The following is an 11269-nucleotide window of genomic DNA, read 5'->3' as shown; positions in this document are numbered from 1 at the left end:
ACCACGTTGGTGACCCATTGGGGATATTTCGACTCCCTGACAGAGCCATTCTCCAATAAATTTTTGACCTCTTCGCGTACAGTGTCATTTATTGTGGAGTTGAACTTACAGCTAACCTGTATCACCGGGGGTAGAATGGATCAATGTTTAATTTTGTGATGATTTGCCCGTGTAAGGCTTTGGTTCTTCCATCCCATTCTGCTTGGGGATTTTTACCGAGGCAGACTCAGTGGGGATTTTTATTGGGGAGACTCTGTGGGGATTTGTACCAGGCAGACTCGTTGGGGATTAGCTGGCGCAGACTCTTTGGGGGATTTTTACAAGGGAGACTGGGATTTTTACAAAGGGAGACCCTGTTGGGATTTGTCGGTTTTTTTTGTGTGTATGGGTGTGTGCGGCTTTACTTCGAAGGCAACCAACATCATGATCAATCGGTACTGGACATACGTACCACTGAAACGGGGTATTCACTTCTTACTAAATGGAGCTTCATGAAACCGGTCCCGCCACCTATTCTTTCCAGTATATTTGGAACTTGGGGTATAAAATGAAAGGGATTCAAATAAAAGTAAGACAAAGAACGGAGGAAACAAATTTAAAAGAGAAGTGTCCCTTTCGGGACAAAAAAGACTTATCTGAGGAAAACAATGCTGACTTTAAATTGACACGACATGCTTTTTGGACTGGATGCCCAACCTTCACGAACTTGCATTTCCTCATGAACCAGAAACGGATCTATGTTTCCAAACCGGTGGAACCTTGCCAAGACTTTCTGAGGTGGAATTACTTTTTCGGCCGACAACGCCTTTTGCGGGTTTTCGCTAGTCGACATCTCTCATTTCTCTTCTTGTTGTCTCTTGATAGCACTCTTTGCGAGTTTTTACTAAACAAGCTCTCTCATTTTCGATTTCTCTGCTTCCGTCGCCTTACGGTGCCCAAAGGTTTTCACCGATAAGACTCTCTCATTTTATTTCTCTCAATTTGAATGTACCGACCTCCAATCATGATATCTCTCGGCTTCCCCTGCCTTTGGCAATTGATCTGAAGGACTTGTGCTTGGAATGGTAGATGAACTACAACTTCTAAGCCATTTGGTGTTCCCCGGTTTCAATTTCAGGGTAAATTGGGTTTTATTTTTGGTGTGACTGAACCTCAGAGAGAGGCTGCCTACGTATCCTTTCGGAATCAAGTCAAACGTAGTTCAGGCTCAATCAATTTTTTTATTTTATTTTTTTTATTGTTTTTTGATAGGTAACCAATGAAATGTAACCGGTTCAAAGGGATTGTAAAGAGAGTTGATAGTGTTTGGGGTAGTGGGAATAAACCCTTCATCATCTCAAATGTGTCAGGACCACTGAAGTAAAATTCAGACATAGTACCTTTTGACTGCATCTGCATTCACTGCTGTTTCAGGATCATTTCCTTCAATATCCCCTAGATACAATGCTCCTCTCGGCAATATCTTCCTGATGATGTATGGGCCTTTCCAATTAGGAGCAAATTTTCCTTTCGCCTTCTGGTGATGCGGCAGAATGCGCCTCAATACCAGTTGACCCACTTCAAAATTCCTGGGTCGGACTTTCTTGTTGTAAGCACGGGCCATTCTTTGTTGGTACAACTGCCCGTGACAAACCGCAGCCATTCGTTTCTCGCCAATCAAAGTCAACTGCTCCAATCGAGTCTTAACCCACTCGCTATCTTCAATTTCTGCTTCGACAATGGTTCGGAGCGAAGGAATTTCTACCTCTGCTGGTATCACAGCCTCGGTCCCATAAACCAACAGATAAGGGGTTGCCCCTACTGACGTGCGTACTGTGGTGCGATATCCCAGCAATGCAAAGGGTAACTGTTCATGCCATTGTTGGGAACTTTGGATCGTCTTCCTCAAAATCTTCTTGATGTTCTTGTTTGCTTCTTCAACAGCGCCATTGGCCTTGGGCCGATAAGGAGTGGAGTTCCTATGCGTTATTTTGAACTGTTCGCATACATCCCCCATCAAGTGACTATTCAGGTTCGCCGCGTTATCTGTGATGATAGTTGCAGGAATACCGAAACGACAGATAAGATTTGAATGTACAAAATCCACCACAGCCTTCTTAGTGACCGACTTGAGAGTGACAACTTCTACCCATTTCATGAAGTAGTCGATAGCAACTAATATGAATCTGTGTCCATTTGAGGCCTTCGGCTCGATAGGACCAATGACGTCCATGCCCCAAGCAACAAAAGGCCAAGGTGCAGACATGGGATGCAGTTCTGTGGGAGGCGCATGAATCAAATCACCGTGCACCTGACACTGATGACACTTTCGAACGAAGCTAAAACAGTCCTTTTCCATGGTCATCCAGTAATAACCTGCTCGAAGGATTTTCTTTGCCAAAACATACCTGTTCATGTGGGGCCCATACACTCCTGCGTGTACTTCATGCATGGTCCTTCCCGCCTCCTCGGCGTCAACACATCTTAACAGATTGAGGTCTGGGGTCCTTTTATATAATACCTCGCCGCTCAAAAAGAAACCACCCGCATGCCGCCTAATGGTTCTCTTTTGATCTCCAGTAGCATGTTCGGGGTATTCTTGTGTCTTCAAGAACCTCTTGATATCATGGTACCATGGTTGTGTACGCGATCCTACCTCGATTACATTACAGTAATTGTGTCTTTCCTTGATTTGGATTTCCAGTGGATCGACGTGGGCGTTGCCTGGGTAGGGTAACATTGAAGCTAAGGTAGCAAGTGCATCCGCTAATTCATTATGACATCGCGGGATATACCTGAACTCTATTGATTTGAAACGCTTGCAGAGGTCCTCCACGTGCTGTCGGTAAGGAATAAGCTTGACATCCCGAGTTTCCCATTCACCTTGAGCTTGCCGGATAATCAGGTCAGAATCTCCCATAATCAATAAATCTTCAACATCCTGATCAATCGCCATATGCATCCCCATGATGCAGGCTTCATATTCAGCTGTATTGTTCGTGCAAAAGAAGCGCAGTCTAGCTGTAGCAGGATAGTGCTGACCAGAGAGTGAGATCAAAATTGCCCCAATTCCTACACCTTTGGCATTTACGGCCCCATCAAAGAACATCTTCCAAACATGAGCGTTTTCTGAGACTACTTCTATGGTGTTTATTTCTTCATCCGGAAAATAAGTACTCAATGGTTGGTATTCTTCATCAACCGGGTTTTCGGCCAAATGATCTGCTAACGCCTGGGCTTTCATTGCCGTACGGGTGACATAGACTATGTCAAATTCAGTAAGCAAGATTTGCCAGTTGGCTAGTCTTCCAGTAGGCATTGGTTTCTGAAATATGTACTTCAAAAGATCCAACCTGCTTATGAGGTAAGTAGTGTGAGATTGGAGATAATGTCTCAATTTTTGAGCAACCCACGTCAAAGCACAACACGTTCTTTCCAGCAAAGTGTACTTGGCCTCGTAGCCGGTGAATTTCTTGCTCAAGTAATAGATCGCCTGCTCCTTCTTTCCGGTTATGTCATGTTGCCCGACGACGCAACCGAAAGAATTTTTCAAGACTGTCAGATACAAGAACAGGGGTCTCTCTGGCTCTGGCGGGACCAAAACTGGGGGATTTGAAAGATATTCTTTGATCTTGTCAAAAGCTTCTTGACACTCAGCCGTCCATTTGATCGCTGCATCCTTCCTCAATAGCTTGAATATGGGCTCACATGTGCTAGTCAGCTGGGCAATGAATCGACTGATATAGTTTAACCTGCCCAATAGACTCATTACGTCTTTCTTCGTTCTTGGGGGAGGTAGATCTCTGATAGATTTTATCTTTGTTGGATCTAACTCGATACCTCTCCTGCTTACTATGAAACCCAAAAGCTTGCCTGATGGGACTCCGAAGGCGCATTTGGCCGGGTTCAGCTTCAAGTCGTACTTTCTCAGTCCCTCGAAGAATTTCCTCAAATCTTGGATATGATTGTCCTGAGTCCTGGACTTGACTATCACGTCGTCCACATACACCTCTATCTCTTGATGTATCATGTCATGAAAAATGGCAGTCATGGCTCTCATGTAAGTTGCCCCAGCATTCTTCAGACCGAATGGCATAACTCGATAACAGTAAGTGCCCCAAGGTATAGTGAAGGCAGTCTTCTCGGCGTCTTCTTCATCCATCAACACCTGATGATACCCAGCGTAACAATCTACAAAAGATTGGATCTCATGTTTGGCACAATTATCAACAAGGATGTGGATGTTGGGCAATGGGAAATTGTCTTTGGGACTTACCCTGTTCAAATCTCGATAATCCACACATACCTGAGTCTTTCCATCTTTTTTCGGCACTGGAACTACATTCGCCAGCCACGTGGTGTACTGGACTACCCGAATTACTCCCGTTTTCAACTGCTTGGTGATTTCTTCTTTAATCTTGTCACTGACATCAGTTTTGAACTTTCTCTGCTTTTGTTGAACTGGGGGACAATCAGGATGAATTGGCAATTTATGCACCACTAGATCAACACCTAATCCTGGTATGTCATCGTATGACCAAGCAAACACATCTTTAAATTCAAAAAGGAGTTGAATTATCGCGTCTCGTGTTTTTTCGTCCTTGTGAATGCTTATTTTGGTCTCTCGGATTTCTTCAGGAGTTCCCAAATTAACCAGTTCGGTGTCATTCAGATTCGGCTTAGGTTTATTCTCAAAGTATTCCAATTCTCGATTTATTTCCCTAAAAGCCTCTTCTTCGTCATATTCTGGTTCTTGGTTCATTATTTCACAATTAAACAGCTCGTTGTGATCTGGGCGTGAAGTCCGCAAGCATGTCATATTATTTAAAGCCGCATTATTATAACTGAAAGAAAAGATAAAGGAAAAATAACAAAAAATCAGAACAAAGGAAAAATGAGAAAACACTGATTTTTATTTCTTGGAATTTGGAAGATAACAAGGTTTATATTTCAGGAATTCAAAACAAAAAAACTGAAGGAAAAACATCTGAGTTACACCCTGGGGATAACTCGTGATGCAGGAAAGGTGGCGGGACAGGTCTACCCGAACTCCCGTCTAGTTGGGAACGACGTGGCCTCCCAGTTTCAAAGCTTGGCGTTTGGCCCCACATATAGCATGTCAGCGGTGCTTGTGCCTTCTCCCGGTTGAACCATGTGAGCTTCGTAGAGCATTCCTCTCATTGCCTCACAGATCTTCTCGATCTCCTCGGCTGTGAAAACCTCATCGTCTTCTTCTTCGATGTATTTCGGTCCGACGAAAGTCTCGTATAAATCTGGCAATGGCCGAGGCAGTTTACAACCCTCATTTTTCCTCTTCCTTTCCCACTCTTCATCTTTTGGAGTGGGTTGAAAACCTATCCCAAAAAGTTTCTTGGTGGAAGGCAAGGTGATGAGTTCCGTTATTCCTTGCAGTGCTCGTCCAAGCCCTGTCCCTGGCCTGAATCCATGTCGGATCATTTCCTTAGCCACCATGATTGAGGCGTTGGACAAGAAAGGTTGGGGGAAAGGTCTTCCTTCTTCATACTGCTCCACTAGTACAACTTCGAAAGCCTGATAAACCGCGTGCTCGCTCCCTTCCCTTGCTTCAAGATACGGGTTGGATGGGTCCCGATAAATAGACTGTTCGTCTTCTCCGTGGACCACAATTTCCCGATCTTCGTATTCAAACTTCACCATTTGGTGGAGAGTGGAAGGCACAGCCCCTGCCGCATGAATCCAAGGTCTGCCGAGGAGAAAATTGTAAGACGTATCCATGTCAAGCACCTGGAAAGTTATTTCAAACTCCACTGGTCCTATAGTTAACACCAAGTCTATTTTCCCGAGGGTGTCCCTCTTGACGCCATCAAAAGCCCTTACGCAGACATTATTGGGGCGGATTCTTCCGGTCCCAATTTCCATTCTCTGCAGCGTGGAGAGCGGACAAATGTCAACACCTGAACCTCCATCCAACATTACCCGCTTGACGTAGTAGTCTTCGCATTTAACTGTCAAATGTAAGGCTTTGTTGTGAGCTGCTCCCTCTGGAGGTAAGTCGTTCTTGCTGAAAGAAACCTGGTTAACTACGAAGAACCTCTCCGTCATTCGTTCCAGTTGTTCGACTGAGGTTTCAACTGGTATGTATGCTTCGTTCAGGGTCTTGAGCAAGATCTTTTGGTGTTCGGCCGACCTCATTAGCAGAGATAGCATGGACACTTGCTCGGGGCACTTGCGTAGCTGATCCACCACTTCGTAGTCTGGCATTTTCATCTTTTGGAAGAAAGCTTCCGCTTCCTCAATGCTTACAGGCTCCTTGGGTGGGAAGCGTTTCCGTATGGCGTTGTTTAACTCTTGAGTGTTCGAATACCTTCCAATGAAAGTATTTTCCGGAAGTTCTCTCGTGACTTCTCTGCCTTTGTACGTAACCAATGTTCTTTTTTAGTTCCATGGTACTGCGGACGGGTCTGTCAATGGCTTCTGTGGCACGCGTCCGATAACCACTGGCTCATTCAGCCGAGGTGGTTGAATCGTCCCCCGGACTACATAGGCCCCTTTTGGTACGTACATTGGTTTTGTCCTTTTGACTTCGAATCTCTGCGGCTTCTCTGCTCGTCCTTGTGGAACGTAGAGAACTTCATTCCTTACAGGCACCGTCGTTACTGTCTTTGTCTCGACCTTTTCTTCGGGCTCAACCTTGACATCACTAGCCTTCTTTTCCCCTTTCTCTAGCTTCGAGGTAGTTTTAGGCTTTTTCCCTGCACGACAATGGCGATTATAGATTTTAAGGCAGGATCAAATTCTTTGTCCTCACAAATCATTCCAATCAACGGCCCGTTATTGTGAGCGGGCAACGGATTGTTAGTCACATTTGGGACCTCCTCGTTCCTCAGTACTATCTTCCCCTGCTCTATCAAGTTCTCAACTGCCCTTCTCAAAGTCCAACAATCATTTGTATCGTGCCCTTCTGCTCCTGAATGATAAGCGCACCTAACACCGGCTTTGTAAGCAGGTGATGCCGGATTGTGCCTTGTCTGAGGGACTGGCTGTAGGAAACCCATCTGGACTAGCTTTGGGAACAAGGTAGAATATGGTTCACAGATGGGTGTGAAAGTCCGTCTTCTAGGTGGTTCCTGATGGCGGAAGTTATTTTGAGGGGGCTGTGGATTATAGTGGTTCCGGTAGGGAGGCTGGTTTCTAGGAGGTGGAGCTTGGCCTCGATTGGCTTGCTGTGGTGGATGGACATAGGGCTGGGTATTCATTACCATGTAGGGTTGAGGAGCATAAGTCACATTTTGGTGGGGGTAGTAATGCTGTGGGGTTCTTTCTGGAAAACGGGGCCTGGGATTACGATATTCCCTCGCTTTTGATGCTGCCATGAACGTTTCTTCCTTTTTCTTTCCTCTTGCCATTCCTCCGGACCCGCTTTGGATGGCTTGGGAGGTTGCCCTTATGGCTGCTTGACTTAAGATTCTACCCGTTTTCAAACCATTCTCTACCATCTCCCCGATCTTGATTGCTTCCGCGAAAGGCTTTCCCATGGCTGACATCATATTCTGGAAATAGTCTGATTCTTGAGCCTGGAGGAAAGTAGTGACCATTTCTATCTCGTCCATAGGAGGTTTTACCCTTGATGCCTGCTCGCGCCATTTAATAGCATATTCTCTGAAACTTTCCGAGGGTTTTTTCTTCAAGTTTGATAGAGAATTTCTGTCTGGTGCAATGTCAATATTATACTGAAATTGTCTCACAAAATCTCTGGCGAGATCATCCCATATATGCCATCGAGATATGTCTTGGTCCATATACCACTCTGAGGCTATTCCTATCAGACTTTCTCCGAAGTATGCCATCAACAATTCTTCTTTGCCGCCGGCTCCCCGCAATTGGTTGCAATACTTCTTGAGATGAGCAATGGGGTCGTCGTGCCCGTCATACTTTTCAAGCTTTGGTGTTTTGAAAACCACGGGTAAGTGCACGTGAGGGAACATGCATAGATCGGTATAGGAAACACTCTTTTTCCCTCTTAAACCCTGCATGTTTTTCAAACTCTACTCGAGGCTCCTCATTCTTTTTGCTATCTCATCTTGTTCAACAGCTTTGGGGTTTTGATCCTGCCTAGGTGCAAACTCGTATTGAGGTTGTTGAGGATGAGTGCTGGTGGTGAACCGAGTTGGTTCTAGTAAGAAGGATGGTGCTTGAAATGTGAATGAGGATGAGTCAAAATTTGGCCTGTGTGTAGCGGGTTGTGCCACGATTGGACAGGGAGGTGCAGTGAATATGTTCGTAGCTACATCTGTTGTTGACATCCGGGGATAAGAATCAGAGGGTGATCCAGCAAAGTGGGCTGAAATGGCCGGGTACCCGAATGGGGTGGTTGGATAGCTTATGGGGACGTTGGAAGTCCCACTTGTCCTGGAGAACAACTCAGGGAACCCAGGGATTGCACTCGATGGCTCTTTCCCGTTATTCCAGTCATCCAACATTTCCAACATGCGGAGCCGCAGGATTCTATTTTCCTCATCAGTTGCGGATTCGAGCGTCAGGACGGCCGAGATTGAACTCTCCTCGGAGACAGGAATTGTCGGTAAAGGAATTTCTGAAGACATCTCTATGCTTCCCTTTGATCTTGTGAAGTAAGTGTGAATACTCCCTCTCGACTTAACAACGGGTAACTGAACACTTCCTTTCGACCTCGTGAAGTATGAATGTGAGGCCAGACTTCCACCGAACCAAACCACCTTTTTTTTTCTAAAAACCTGAAGGACTCAGCAGCAAGCAACCGCTTAGTGTGAAACAAACAACAGATAAGTAATCGCATGTTGGGGTGTGATGCACCTATACAGTTAAGTGAATTTCTACATGCTTGCAACGAAGACATGCGTCAGTCCGGCTTCTCTTTAGGTTTTCCATTATTTATCATCATTTTTTTTATTATTTCCTATTGTTATTGTTTTCATTATTTGCAGTTAAAAAATGTGACCGGATCCGATGAGGATTGCCTATGTATCACGATGCCGCGTGAATCAGATCATTACGTAGTTCAAAATAGATAAGTGTAAAAGAAGCACGCATTTTATTACTGAAACAATCTATTACAACCAACATTTGAAAAAGGGAAAATAACAAACCTTGAAAATAAGTACAGACTCAAACGGACTAATGCACCCTGGTGCGAAAAGACGGACAGAAGATGCTAAGATACAGACTCGACCTATGAATACATTAAGGTTTCGAGAATCTGTGCCTGCGGGGCATCGTTCGGCCTCGCTGCGGTCTTAGGTGTGAGATCCCTTTCAAGTTGTTCCAGCTCATGCATGGTCTGCTTGACATAAACCTCACTGCCGAGAGAACGGTAATGTTGGTCATGTTTTCACACCGTAGACACCTTCTGATGATGGCATGGGCAATGGTCCTAATCTTATCCCGGGTTTGCCTTCTTTCTTTGAGTAGGTGCTCTATTTGATCCTTACGGGCTGTCATAACCCGAGAATCCTGGAGGCATTGATTTTGCCACTGCTGAATTTCTACTTCCATCTGGGCTAAAAGCTTGCGGAAATGTCTATTTTCAACTCCAAGGGTTCGAGTTTGCTCAAATGCTCTGCCCACCTTTTCCTTCAGATTGGCAATGGTTCGCTCGTGATCCCTTTCCAACTGACGCAGGTGCCGGTTACGCTTTTCTGTCCTTTTTGCCCAGTGTGCTTCGAGCCCTGCTATGGTATTTTCTGACTCACTCCGGCACTCCCCAATTTCCATCCTTAAAGCTTTTATAAATCGTTCATCCGACCGGCTCCTTGGCTGGTTATCAGCATCTATCCTCATCTGTTTGATCTGGGCCCTAAGCATCTCGTTTTCTTGGGTCAACCTGTTCTTTTCCCCCAGATCGGTAGCAACTTGCACGTTGTGCTCATATTTCAGACCTTCAACTTGTTGCTTCAGTTTGCCGATTTCAGCATGATAGCTTCTTTCTTTTGCCAACCAATCCCACTGCTTTTGCGACGACTCGGCGAAATTCAGGATGTGGGGTCTTTTAGCCGGCCTTTCATGTTCAAGTTCTGTTCTGTACCACGCAAGGTAACCTGGCGCCATTTCAATTTTTGCCCGATTCTGCACACAAGTATCCGCTTTCAAATATTGACATTCATTCCAGATCTGGCGGATTTTTGCTTCAGGAAATTGTCCATCAGGGCTTATCTCAATTGTTTGAGCACTAAGATCTTCCTTGTGTGGTACTATCTGGCATCTTTCGAGTTGTCTCAAGACTCGACAGGGCGCGTAAGGTTGAATGTTCTTAAGTCCCATCAGTAGAAAGTGAGTTCTAGCTGCTGGCATATACATGACCTCATCAACAGGCAACCATCCCTGTGTCCACTGTATTTGGCTGGCAGTGAGAGTCTGAAAGAATGAAGTCCATGCCATAACTCCTTTGGGCTGACTGACCTCCTTGGTTCTCGTGTAAAACTCTTCTATGCAAGTTTTCTTCGAGGAACCATGGCTCAAAAGCTCGGAACGATGGCAGAGATGTTCAGTCATCCATATTTGTAGCAGCAAGTTACACCCTTCAATGAATTTCCCCCCGGCTTTGCAGGCTGTGAGAGCTCGAAAGATATCGGATACCACCATAGGCGCAAGAGTACTATCACTCTGTGTGAGCAAAGTACTGACGACCCCGTATATTTTTAGATCAATATTTCTGTCCTTCCCGGAAATACCAGAAGTCCCAAAAATGTTATCATGAAAGCCACCCGTCTGTGCTCATCCCACTTCTGACGACTACCTTTGCTGCAGAGCTTGTTAATCGGATTATTGAACCCTCCCACATGACCATACCTGTCGTATATGAAGCATGGATTACAAAAACCTGCGACCAAATCTGGGTTATGGACCGTTCTGGGTATTTTTAGTGAGTCTAGAAATCGATGCACCGTGACAGCTCTTGGGGCAACCAGGTATTTTTGCCTTAATGTAAGTTCAGCATTTCCGATGTACCCAGCCATTTCCTCCAGAGTCGGGGTGAGTTCAAAATCGGAGAAGTGGAAAACATTGTGCGCTGGGTCCCAGTAGGTGACCAAAGCTCTTATGATATCTCCCCGAGGCTGGATTTCCAATAAACCCGTGAGATCTTTCAGATATTTCTTGACCTTATCTTGCCCTTCAATACCTAGATCATTCCACCATAGCCGTAACTTGACAGGGATTTTAGTCATTATTGAATAGTGTTCATTTCGCATTGTGCTCATCCCGCACATTTATTAAGGTGACTTTAAGCAAAATGATTTGACTCAAAAAAAAAAAAAATATATTTTGACGACATTTT

This window comes from Nicotiana sylvestris, chromosome 4, assembly GCF_000393655.2.
Source record: "Nicotiana sylvestris chromosome 4, ASM39365v2, whole genome shotgun sequence".
NCBI lineage: Eukaryota > Viridiplantae > Streptophyta > Magnoliopsida > Solanales > Solanaceae > Nicotiana > Nicotiana sylvestris.
The sequence above is the reverse complement of the archived record's forward strand: the minus strand, read 5'-3'. Positions refer to the sequence as shown.